The sequence below is a fragment of the Panulirus ornatus genome, chromosome 70 (genome assembly GCF_036320965.1).
Source record: "Panulirus ornatus isolate Po-2019 chromosome 70, ASM3632096v1, whole genome shotgun sequence".
Lineage (NCBI taxonomy): Eukaryota > Metazoa > Arthropoda > Malacostraca > Decapoda > Palinuridae > Panulirus > Panulirus ornatus.
This window is the reverse complement of record NC_092293.1, coordinates 2,307,011-2,320,795: the sequence shown is the minus strand read 5'-3', so window position 1 is coordinate 2,320,795 and position 13,785 is coordinate 2,307,011.

Here is a 13,785-nt window from a genome sequence, read left to right as displayed (position 1 = left end):
ACAAGAAATGAACTTCACTAACGAAGTTATATACAACGCGTCGTTGGAGAACATTAATCAAATAACTATACAAAATTTTTACGTTAGATAAAAGACAGTCTTGATAGTAAACATAAGAAATGATGACGAAAGATAAAGGACGTAGAGGTAAATACTTTGTTAAAAGATGAAATACTCCTGCCTTAAGCTATCTCTATGTACTGTATTTTTTTAGATACCCAGAGGAAAATATATTTTCTGGTTTATTTATATATATATATATATATATATATATATATATATATATATATATATATATATATCTTTTATTTTTTAACTATTCGCCATTTCCCGCGTTAGCGAGGTAGCGTTAAGAACAGGGGAATGGGCCTTTGAGGGAATATCCTTACCTGGCCCCGTTCTCTGTTCCTTTTGGAAAATTAAAAAAAAAAAAAAAAAAAAAAAAATAATGAGAAGGGAGGATTTCCAGCCCCCCGCTCCCTCCCCTTTTAGTCGCCTTCTACGACACGCAGGGAATACGTGGGAAGTATTCTTTCACCCCTATCCCCAGGGATAATATATATATATATATATATATATATATATATATATATATATATATATATATATATATATATATCTTTTCATCTTTCTTTTAAACTATTCGCCATTTCCCGCGTTAGCGAGGTAGCGCTAAGAACAGAGGACTGGGCCTTTTTTGGAATATCCTCAACTGGCCCCCTCTGTTCCTTCTTTTGGAAAATTTAAAAAAAAAAAAAGAAAAAGGTATTAAGAAGGTATTAAGAATATATGGTGTGGGAGGCAAGTTGTTAGAAGCAGTGAAAAGTTTTTATCGAGGATGTAAGGCATGTGTACGTGTAGGAAGAGAGGAAAGTGATTGGTTCTCAGTGAATGTAGGTTTGCGGCAGGGTGTGTGATGTCTCCATGGTTTTAATTTGTTTATGGATGGGGTTGTTAGGGAGGTGAATGCAAGAGTTTTGGAAAGAGGGGCAAGTATGAAGTCTGTTGTGGATGAGAGAGCTTGGGAAGTGAGTCAGTTGTTGTTCGCTGATGATACAGCGCTGGTGGCTGATTCATGTGAGAAACTGCAGAAGCTGGTGACTGAGTTTGATAAAGTGTGTGAAAGAAGAAAGTTAAGATTAAATGTGAATAAGAGCAAGGTTATTAGGTACAGTAGGGTTGAGGGTCAAGTCAAGTGGGAGGTAAGTTTGAATGGAGAAAAACTGGAGGAAGTAAAGTGTTTTAGATATTTGGGAGTGGATCTGGCAGCGGATGGAACCATGGAAGCGGAATTGGTTCATAGGGTGGGGGAGGGGGCGAAAATCCTGGGAGCCTTGAAGAATGTGTGGAAGTCGAGAACATTATCTCGGAAAGCAAAAATGAGTATGTTTGAAGGAATAGTGCTTCCAACAATGTTGTATGGTTGCGAGGCGTGGGCTATGGATAGAGTTGTGCGCAGGAGGGTGGATGTGCTGGAAATGAGATGTTTGAGGACAATGTGTGGTGTGAGGTGGTTTGATCGAGTAAGTAACGTAAGGGTAAGAGAGATGTGTGGAAATAAAAAGAGCGTTGTTGAGAGAGCAGAAGAGGGTGTTTTGAAATGGTTTGGGCACATGGAGAGAATGAGTAAGGAAAGATTGACCAAGAGGATATATGTGTCACAGGTGGAGGGAACGAGGAGAAGAGGGAGACCAAATTGGAGGTGGAAAGATGGAGTGAAAAAGATTTTGTGTGATCGGGGCCTGAACATGCAGGAGGGTGAAAGGAGGGCAAGGAATAGAGTGAATTGGATCGATGTGGTATACCGGGGTTGACGTGCTGTCAGTGGATTGAATCAGGGCATGTGAAGCGTCTGGGGTAAACCATGGAATGCTGTGTAGGTATGTATATTTGCGTGTGTGGACGTGTATGTATATACATGTGTATGGGGGTGGGTTGGGCCATTTCTTTCGTCTGTTTCCTTGCGCTACCTCGCAAACGCGGGAGACAGCGACAAAGCAAAAAAGAAAAAATGTATATATATATATATATATATATATATATATATATATATATATATATAGGGTATGTGAAGCGTCTGGGGTAAACCATGGAAAGTTCTGTGGGGCCTGGATGTGGAAAGGGAGCTGTGGTTTCGGGCATTATTGCATGACAGCTAGAGACTGAGTGTGAACGAATGGGGCCTTTGTTGTCTTTTCCTAGCGCTACCTCGCACACATGAGGGGGGAGGGTGATGGTATTCCATGTGTGGCGAGGTGGCGATGGGAATGAATAAAGGCAGACAGTGTGAATTGTGTGCATGGGTATATAAATATGTGTCTGTGTGTGTATATATATGTGTACATTGAGATGTATAGGTATGTATATTTGCGTGTGTGGACGTGTATGTATATACATGTTTATAGGAGTGGGTTGGGCCATTTCTTTCGTCTGTTTCCTTGCGCTACCTCGCAAACGCGGGAGACAGCGACAAAGCAAAATAAAAGAAAATAATAAATAAAAATATATATATATATATATATATATATATATTTTTTTTTTTTTTTTTTTTTTTTTCATACTATTCGCCATTTCCCGCGATAGCGAGGTAGCGTTAAGAACAGAGGACTGGGCCTTTGAGGGAATATCCTCACCTGGCCCCCTTCTCTGTTCCTTCTTTTGGAAAATTAAAAAAAAAAACGAGAGGGGAGGATTTCCAGCCCCCCGCTCCCTTCCCTTTTAGTCGCCTTCTACGACACGCAGGGAATACGTGGGAAGTATTCTTTCTCCCCTATCCCCTATATATATATATATATATATATATATATATATATATATATATATATTTTAGGGAGAATAAAAAGATGTTCTGGAAGGAGGTAAATAGGGTGCGTAAGACAAGGGAGCAAATGGGAACTTCAGTGAAGGGCGTAAATGGGGAGGTGATAACAAGTAGTGGTGATGTGAGAAGGAGATGGAATGAGTATTTTGAAGGTTTGTTGAATGTGTCTGATGACAGAGTGGCAGATATAGGGTGTTTTGGTCGAGGTGGTGTGCAAAGTGAGAGGGTTAGGGAAAATGATTTGGTAAACAGAGAAGAGGTAGTAAAAGCTTTGCGGAAGATGAAAGCCGGCAAGGCAGCAGGTTTGGATGGTATTGCAGTGGAATTTATTAAAAAAGGGGGTGACTGTATTGTTGACTGGTTGGTAAGGTTATTTAATGTATGTATGACTCATGGTGAGGTGCCTGAGGATTGGCGGAATGCGTGCATAGTGCCATTGTACAAAGGCAAAGGGGATAAGAGTGAGTGCTCAAATTACAGAGGTATAAGTTTGTTGAGTATTCCTGGTAAATTATATGGGAGGGTATTGACTGAGAGGGTGAAGGCATGTACAGAGCATCAGATTGGGGAAGAGCAGTGCGGTTTCAGAAGTGGTAGAGAATGTGTGGATCAGGTGTTTGCTTTGAAGAATGTATGTGAGAAATACTTAGAAAAGCAAATGGATTTGTATGTAGCATTTATGGATCTGGAGAAGGCATATGATAGAGTGGATAGAGATGCTCTGTGGAAGGTATTAAGAATATATGGTGTGGGAGGCAAGTTGTTAGAAGCAGTGAAAAGTTTTTATCGAGGATGTAAGGCATGTGTACGTGTAGGAAGAGAGGAAAGTGATTGGTTCTCAGTGAATGTAGGTTTGCGGCAGGGGTGTGTGATGTCTCCATGGTTGTTTAATTTGTTTATGGATGGGGTTGTTAGGGAGGTAAATGCAAGAGTCCTGGAAAGAGGGGCAAGTATGAAGTCTGTTGGGGATGAGAGAGCTTGGGAAGTGAGTCAGTTGTAGTTCGCTGATGATACAGCGCTGGTGGCTGATTCATGTGAGAAACTGCAGAAGCTGGTGACTGAGTTTGGTAAAGTGTGTGGAAGAAGAAAGTTAAGAGTAAATGTGAATAAGAGCAAGGTTATTAGGTACAGTAGGGTTGAGGGTCAAGTCAATTGGAGGTGAGTTTGAATGGAGAAAAACTGGAGGAAGTGAAGTGTTTTAGATATGTGGGAGTGGATCTGTCAGCGGATGGAACCATGGAAGCGGAAGTGGATCATAGGGTGGGGGAGGGGGCGAAAATTTTGGGAGCCTTGAAAAATGTGTGGAAGTCGAGAACATTATCTCGGAAAGCAAAAATGGGTATGTTTGAAGGAATAGTGGTTCCAACAATGTTGTATGGTTGCGAGGCGTGGGCTATGGATAGAGTTGTGCGCAGGAGGATGGATGTGCTGGAAATGAGATGTTTGAGGGCAATGTGTGGTGTGAGGTGGTTTGATCGAGTAAGTAACGTAAGGGTAAGAGAGATGTGTGGAAATAAAAAGAGCGTGGTTGAGAGAGCAGAAGAGGGTGTTTTGAAATGGTTTGGGCACATGGAGAGAATGAGTGAGGAAAGATTGACCAAGAGGATATATGTGTCGGAGGTGGAGGGAACGAGGAAAAGAGGGAGACCAAATTGGAGGTGGAAAGATGGAGTGAAAAAGATTTTGTGTGATCGGGGCCTGAACATGCAGGAGGGTGAGGGGAGGGCAAGGAATAGAGTGAATTGGAGCGATGTGGTATACAGGGGTTGACGTGCTGTCAGTGGATTGAATCGGGCATGTGAAGCGTCTGGGGTAAACCATGGAAGGCTGTGTAGGTATGTATATTTGCGTGTGTGGACGTGTGTATGTACATGTGTATGGGGGGGGGGGGGTTGGGCCATTTCTTTCGTCTGTCTCCTTGCGCTACCTCGCAAACGCGGGAGACAGCGACAAAGTATAAAAAAAAAAAAAAAGATATATATATATATATATATATATATATATATATATATATATATATATATATATATATACATATACATATTTATTTTTTTATTATACTTTGTCGCTGTCTCCCGCGTTTGCGAGATAGCGCAAGGAAACAGACGAAAGAAATGGCCCAACCCCCCCCCCCCATACACATGTATATACATACGTCCACACACGCAAATATACATACCTACACAGCTTTCCATGGTTTACCCCAGACGCTTCACATGCCTTGATTCAATCCACTGACAGCACGTCAACCCCGGTATACCACATCGCTCCAATTCATATATATATATAGTATATATATATATATATAATATATATATATATATATATATATATATATATATATATATATATATATATATATATATATATATATATATATATTTCTGTTTTTCACAACTTCTTCGATATCTAATCTTTTATGATTCTGACTTAAAGATCTTGGTTCTGAACAACCATTATAATGCAACACAATACATATTTATCATAAAAAAATCATCTATCACAATAACCATTATGTTTGTACGAGATTCTTTAAGTCTTCAGTCACGTTTGTTAGTATATAAGAAATTTGTCTGCCACTGACAAGTGGCTCTGTGGTGTAGCGGTTAGCACATCTGTATTGTAAACAGTTGGTCCGGGTTCGATTCCTGGCGGGGCCTTCGTTTTCAGTATTTTTTTGTGGTCGTAAATACTCGTAGGTAGTCTCTCTCTCTCTCTCTCTAACTCCCTCTCTCTCTCTCTCTCTAACTCTCTCTTTATCAGCCGACAGGTAAGTTGATATGTGCTGGGTGGGTGGGTGGGTGGGTTGGTCGGTGGGGTGCAGAGTGGCTCGCCGTCATATGACAAGAACTTCATCGCTCTCACTCAGTCACGCAATCTACATTCGTAGTGGCTGGCTGGAGAGAGAGAGAGAGAGAGAGAGAGAGAGAGAGAGAGAGAGAGAGAGAGGAGAGAGAGAGAGAGAGAGAGAGAGAGAGAGAGAGGAGTTCTGGCTTAAGAGTTCATCTAACGAGATTTTGCCAAAGGCAGGGCAAGCGCGTAACGCTCTCCGCAGAGAAATATATTGTCACGAAGAAAAAGATCAAAGTGGTGGGAGTAAGGTGTTGTGATGTGTTATGTCTGGGAAGGAGAGGTTGTATGTTTGTGGAGTGAGAGCCAGCAGACAACGTCTGGGTGAGACAGGAAGGTAAGAAAGCTGCCTGGGTCAGAGGAGTGGTAATTAACAGCCACTAAAATGCCACGTGGTGCCTGGAAACTGTAGTGACGTAAGTGACATGGGGGCCTGCATGGGTCTGCTGGTGGTGGCGGGGTTGTCGTCAGAGACCAAATATAAATGTTGATGTTGCATGACATTAAGGTGAGGCTGTTGTGTGGTGTGGCGGGAAAGGTAGTATAATATTGGAAACTGGTAATGTGGTATCGTACTCAGGCATGAAGCTCTGAAAGATCTGTGTGGCTGAACACGACGGTGCGACCTTCAGGTATTATGATGGCCTGACCTTTGACCTGACCATTAAGGTTATACGTGCATGTATGTACGTAACCGTAAGTATGTTTTTCTTTGTCATTATGTGTTTACAGTATACATTTGACCAGATGGTGATCTCAATGGTGTCTGTGCTGAGGTCTGGCGTCAACCTTTGGACCTACAAGCATAAAAGAAAGTTGTGGAGGCAAGTGTAGAGAAGGAAATTCTTGTGAATATTTCATATGTGCTTCCATCATGCAGACCACAGTGTTGTTGGGTCAGGCTGGAGGTTTGGAGTGGCAAAGAAGAGACTGGACTTGATGACTTGTGTAAGGGGACGTGAGACTGACGTGGTACCTCTCCTCTCCTGCCTGACTCTCGTCCCAAACGTCTCTCTCCCATCCGACCTGGCTCTCTTCCCAAGCCTGTATCTCCTGTCCTGCCTGACTCTCTTCCAAACTTCTCTCTCCTGTCCAGCCTGACTCTCGTCCCAAGCCTCTCTCTCCTGTCCTGCCTGACTCTCGTCCCAAGCCTCTCTCTCCTGTCCTGCCTGACTCTCGTCCCAAGCCTCTCTCTCCTGTCCTGCCTGACTCTCGTCCCAAGCCTCTCTCTCCTGTCCAGCCTGACTCTCGTCCCAAGCCTCTCTCTTCTGTCCTGCCTGACTCTCGTAGCAAGCCTCTCTCTTCTGTCCAGCCTGACTCTCGTCCCAAGCCTCTCTCTCCTGTCCTGCCTGACTCTCGTCCCAAGCCTCTCTCTCCTGTCCTGCCTGACTCTCGTCCCAAGCCTCTCTCTTCTGTCCTGCCTGACTCTCGTCGTAAGCCTCTCTCTCCTGTCCTGCCTGACTCTCGTAGCAAGCCTCTCTCTCCTGTCCTGCCTGACTCTCGTCCCAAGCCTCTCTCTCCTGTCCTGCCTGACTCTCGTCCCAAGCCTCTCTCTCCTGTCCTGCCTGACTCTCGTAGCAAGCCTCTCTCTCCTGTCCTGCCTGACTCTCGTCCCAAGCCTCTCTCTCCTGTCCAGCTTGACTCTCGTCCCAAGCTTTTCTCTCCTCTTCGGCCTGAGTCTCCTCCCAAACCTGCCTCCCATCTGATGATGATGATGATAGAAAAGTCCCTTCCAAGGAGGGGCGGGAGAAGAGAAGGGGGAAAGAGCAAGAATTGTTAGAGGAAGTGAGCTTTAGAGGGAGGAAAAGAGCCAGGGCTTAACCCAGCTTGCATAGGAAAAATAGGATAAGCAGGGCGGAGATGATGAGTGGAGGCCAAGGTTTTATTTTAGTTATTTTTTATATTTATTTCTTTATCAACTTATTTTATTTCATTTTTTTGTATTTTTTAAATTAATTTTCTTTACTACTTTTTGATTTTTTTTGTTTAAGGGATATAGGAGGAGATGGATCTTACCTCTGGCCGATGGACACTGATTTGACCAAGGCGTTCCCCGCACGGACTTAGCAGCAAGATCTATAGTGGTTTTTAGTTTTTAATATATGGTCACTGGATGTTGTCCAGGTTGTATATTAAACATGTTACCTGGATGGTCTATTCCTAGGAGATTGTTGAAGTCATCAATCCAGTGAGTATGATGTATTTGAAATCGCTCTACTTGTCTTTCAAACAATTTCCTCCAGTAGATGTTTAGAGGAGGGATTCGTACTCTCTCGTGAAGTTCTGTGTTCCTGATGAACTCGTGCCATTTGATGTTAAAAACCCAACGTAGAGCTTTGTTCTGAATGATTTGGAGTGCACGGATATTGGATTTGGCTCCGAGTTCGAGAGCTGAAGAGGCGTAAGTGATAAGAGGTCGTATTAATGCTTTGTAGAGGTGCAATTTGGTTTTGAATTGCGCCTCTCTAAATCTATACAATTTTGTGAGCTCCGCTCTCGCAATAGCCGCTCTAGATTGTATATGTCGGTTCATTCTTAGGTATACATCATAGTTTAGGCCCAGGACAGTGTTGATGTTTGAGATGGGAATGGGTAAATGTCGGTGTATACGGGAGTGTAGGTAGACATTAGTTATGTTGTATCTCTGACGTACATTAAAGTAGGATATGTTGGATTTGGCAGGATTTGTTTTAATCCTCCATTCTAACTCCCAGAGCTATACGTGGTCTATTTCCTATTGAGTTCTATTGATTGTGTGAGGGTTACGGCTGTGATCAGTTGAGTAATATCATCTGCATATTGGAGAGTGATGGAGTCTAGGTGTATAGGACTGGAAAGATCATTTGAGTAGAGTGTGTAAAGAGTAGGGGCCAGCACGGAGCCTTGAGATACACCGGCATTGAGGAAGAAGTAGTTTGAGTAAGTGTTTCTGTATTTGATTCGGGTTTTTCTGTTGCTATGATAGTTAGAGAGAAGCTTAATGGTGGGTCGTGGGAGTTGGAATTGGGTGCTTAGTTTATACCTCAATCCATCGCGCCACACGGTGTCAAAGGCTTTTTCAACATCTTTTGTGATGAGTGCGGTCATTTTGTGTGTCCGCGTGTTGTTTCTTATGTAGTTCGTAATGATGTTGAGTTCATCTTGTGTGGAGCGATGTTGGTGAAAGCCAAACTGTTTGTGTGAGAGTAGGTTGTTGTTTGTTAGGTGTTGTCTAAGTCTGTTGCTTAAGATTCTCTCAAATGTCTTCCCAATGGACTCAAGTAGGCTGATGGGTCTGTAGTTCACTGGGTCCCTATTGGATTTGTTGGGTTTAGGTATCATTGTGGTTGTTGCTGTTTTGAAGGCCGCGGGAAAATAGCCAGAGGCTAGTGCCGCGTTGAAGAGGAAGGTGATGGCTCTAATAGTGTTGTTAGGGAGATGTGTAAGTAGCTGGTAAGCAATGCCTGAATTACCTGGTGCTACTTTGGGTGATTTGAGGAGGAGGAATTTGACCTCGCTCGATCTTATGGGAGTTGTGAGAAGGTGGTCGTGTGAAAGCGATTGGAGGTGTATGATCTGTTCTGGGTAGAAGTGACTGGGTCTGTTTTGTATGTGTTGTGTGACAATTTGAGTGTTTTCGTACGCCAGAGGGTGAGGGGGGTGAGGGTGAAAGATACCTTCCCAGTGTTTTGAAAAATGTTCGCGATGTCTTGTGGGTTATGGTGTAGAGTGTTGTCGTCATTTAGCCCATTAAAGTCTGTTTTCGGTATTCCTTTGAGTTTTCGGATTCTGTTCCAAAACTCTTGAGAAGATTTGGTCCGGTGTTGTTCTGTTGTGGTGATAAGAGATTTCCAGTGTCTATTGTGGTCTTCTAGAAGGCTGTTGAGTGTGTGGTTTTGTAGGGATGTGAGGTCCCACCGTACTAGGCCCAAACGATGTCTGTTATGCTCAAAGCGTCGACGGTAACACGAGAGAAGTCTTGTTGTTTTGGGAGAAGGGAAGAAGGAGTATCTTGAGGTAAATGAAGATCTGGGGATAGAAATGTTAGCTGCCTGTGTGATTGTTTCGTGTATATGTTCTATTTCTGTGTCTATTAGTGTTATTGGGGTGATTTTCATAGTTTGTGGTGTAAGTGCAGTTGGAGAGAGTGTCTTTGAAGTTCTCCCAGTCTGCTCTTTTGTAGTGGTAGTGTGAGGGTGATGGGACGAGGATAGGGTTAGACGAGAGATGAAGAAAGATAGAGATGTGGTCGGAACCACACAGTGGTCCTGGAGACAAGAAATTATGAAGATAATTACTGGCTCTGTTGGAGAAGACAAGGTCAGGTCTGCCTTTTCCTCCTTGGCCAGTGAAGACAGTGTGGAGGTAAGGTCCTAGGAAGTTAAGACGTTTGTAAGAGTATAAAGCGAATAAGTTATCACCATGAGAATTGCTTCTGCTGTGGTGGAAGGTTCTGTGTTGGGCGTTGAGGTTAGCTAGAAGGTAGACTGGGATATGTGTGTAATTGAATACTGTGTAGAAATCATGGAGTGGAATGGTAGTGTTGGGTCGAGAGTATGTAGTGCAGAAGATAATGAAGCCATGTATTGTGTTTACCTTAACTGCTAGAAAGTGTTCGTATTGCCATGAGATGGCGAGGTATTCGTGTTCGATGGTGTTGCGTATGAGAATGGCGACTCCCTCGTGTCTACTGTCTGGAGACTGTCGTGATGTATACCCGTAATGTCTAATTTTGTATCCGTTGGTGATACATGTGATGTTAAGTATCACAACATCGGGTTTTTTCTCTTCGAGGAGAGTGGCAATCAGATGACGGCCATTGTGATAGCTGCACACGTTAAACTGTTAGAATTTTAGCATTTTACGACTTATGGAAGTTTATTGTCCTGTGTCAGTTGTCGATGAAGGCCGTTGACGCACCGTTTGAGAGTTTCACTTGTATCATGTTTCTAGTCTTGGGTCGGGATATGTCTGGTGAGGAGTCAGGAGAGGGAAGAGGGGAGGGGAGAGGGTCATTCTCGACAAGTTGAAGGTCAAGGTTGACCGTTGGTGGGTTGTCTGGTGTGTCGGCAGGGTCAGGTGCTGGGGCTCCTCTGGGAGGGTTAGGTAGGGGACGGAGGGAGGGGGAGGGGGGAGGGGGGGAATGGTGAGTGGAGGTTCTGGGGGAACTGTCGTGTTGGTGGAAGTTGGGACGGTGGGGGTGGGAGAGGAATCGGTATCTGGAGAGACAGTAGGATTGTTGGTGTTGGGTTGGGGGGGTTGTGGATGGAGTTGTGCTAGAGGGTGCGGATGGGGTATTGGAAGTTGGGAGGGTGACAGGTTGAGTAGTTGGGGGAGTGTTGGAAGTGTTACTGGGGGTCTCCTGGGATACGTTTTCGTTAGGGGACAGGGTGGCGGACGAGACAGGGGTCGGTGAGGGATGGTTGGTGGCGGGGGAGCTGAGGAGTTCAGGTGGAGTTCGTACATTGGGTAGGTTGTTATGAGCAAGAAGCAAATCGAAAATTCTGATGAATTCCGACTTATCTTCCCCGCTCAGGAACAACGCTTTTAGGTAGCACGCATGCATCCTACCTTGTAGGGTGAGGAGGTCTGAAGAATTAGTAGTTGGGATAGGAGAAGCTTGGGTGGCAGGGGGAGGAGCAGCAGCAGCAACTGTTGCGTAGAGGTGAGGGTTTGTGGAAGGAGGTGAGTTGGATTTTTGTGCCTGACACACTGCGCGGAGTTGCTCCTTCTTACGTGGGCACAGCCCAGATACAGCAACATGTCTACCTTTACAGTTGACACACTTCGCTGCCTGAACCTTGCACTCACGAAAACCATGACCAGTTTCCGTGCATTGACTACAGGTTTGGTTAGGATCTTTACAGTTCTTAGTCTCATGTCCGTATTTCAGACATTTGAAACATTGTTGTACGTCGAGATGTTCATCTTTCTTCAGGGATTTTGCTGGCACAGAGATCATGGGGAACAGGACTCCCCGGGAGATCAGGCGATCGGCCTCGGTCGGGTTTGAACATTGTATCTTTATTGATCTGGAGTTATTCGGTTTATAGACGTTGATGACATTAACGTCATTGTTTTCGCCATTGATGTCTTTAACAATCTCCGAAGGGCTGAGGGACAAGATAGATTCATCAACATTGTAGGCAATAATAGTACATCTAGCTTGAAGGGGCAGCGGTCCTGAACGATTTGGTAGTTTTTTTAGCTAGTTCATCAAGGAGAGGCTTAGATAGGATTCTATCTAAATCACTATCTTTGCCCAAGCAAATCTTAAACTGGTATTTGTTCGAGGGGAATTGAATGACCCTAGTAGGACGGATCTCAGTGGTCTTAAAGACGATGGACAGGAGTTCGAACGTGGAAGGAGGGGACAATCAGTTTTGAGGGATTTTAGACGTATGTCGGGCGGCATGTTGGTGGCATCAGTGTCCTAGTGCGAGAAAACGTGAGTGAGGGAGGCTCGACGGTCCAAGGTAGGGGAGAGGTAAGAGATAGTGTGAGGGTCTCCACCCCGTCAGGTGAGAACAGGTCCACTCCAGCCTCCACTCCTCAGGAAAATGAGTTTTCCAGAATGGGGTGGGGAAGCTGGGGTAGAGATTGCTCAAGCCAAACGGTCGAGAGATGGATGATGGATGATAAAAAATAGAAAATAAAAAAGGGATGTGAAGATGGACTGGAGGCAACGCGGGGGTGTGGGGGAGCAGCGAGGGTGGTGAGGGAACAGCCTGCCGGCGTCGTCACCGTAACGGTCTCCCGCGGGAAGGACCAACGCGGGAGGCAACGTTACAATCCACTTCTTTCTTCAGTCTTCTCTCTACTGTCTTCTGTCTTCTGTCTTCGTGGGATCTGGCGGTTAATCCTCCATCAACCACGTGGTTAACACGTGGCCGAGACAGGAGGAGCAAGAACCTTCCAGAATGGCTAGAAAAGATGATGTATACATAGGAACATTCTTATATATACCGGGTCAGATGGACGTTAAAGTAGCAGTTGTACCTTCTGTGCCTATCATCGTGTGCTTTTTGTGAAATGTGCATTTTTCTTTGTATGTATCTTATGGAACATGGACAACACAGCAAGCTCTATCTTATGACACCATTATATCTTACTTTTTTCCCTATATACATAGAGATAATTGTAAAAAATTGCCTTTCAACCTTCATCCGGATCAAGTGAGGCAGGGTGGGCGGAGCTTATGGCTTTTCTTCAGCCAATAGGGAGGGAGTTTGTGTCTGCTAGTGCATAAAACGCGCTCGCACCACCGAAGACGACATTACCTAATTACTGATATTACTAATTACTAATTACTGATTATTACTAATTACTGAATTTCACCCTTACAGCTTATCAAACTGTATCAAATGCAGCCCTCTCATTGGTAGATCATTGTCAACCAATGGCAAGCACGTATTCCACCATATATAGAGGCACCGAGGCCCGTTAAACCCCGTTTTCAAACCTGCAGTCTACAAAAAAGGACTTTAACGGGCCTTCCTTTCCACACTTAACACACCCACCCACTACTACCACAAACACACACTCCAATTCCTTATATACTTTATTCATATATTATAATTTCTGGCTGTATCCTGCGTTGGCGAAGTAGCGCAAGGAAACACACGAAAAAATGGCGCAACCTATGGCGAATAGTATTGAAAAAAAATAAATAAATATATATATATATATATATATATATATATATATATATATATATATATATATATATAATATATATATATATATATATATATATATTTATTTTATATTTATTATACTTTGTCGCTGTCTCCCGCGTTTGCGAGGTAGCGCAAGGAAACAGACGAAAGAAATGGCCCAACCCCCCCCCCATACACATGTATATACATACGTCCACACACGCAAATATACATACCTACACAGCTTTCCATGGTTTACCCCAGACGCTTCACATGCCTTGATTCAATCCACTGACAGCACGTCAACCCCGATATACCACATCGCTCCAATTCACTCTATTCCTTGCCCTCCTTTCACCCTCCTGCATGTTCAGGCCCCGATCACACAAAATCTTTTTGACTCCATCTTTCCACCTCCAATTTGGTCTCCCTCTTCTCCTCGTTCCCTCCACCTCCGACACATATATCCTCTTGGTC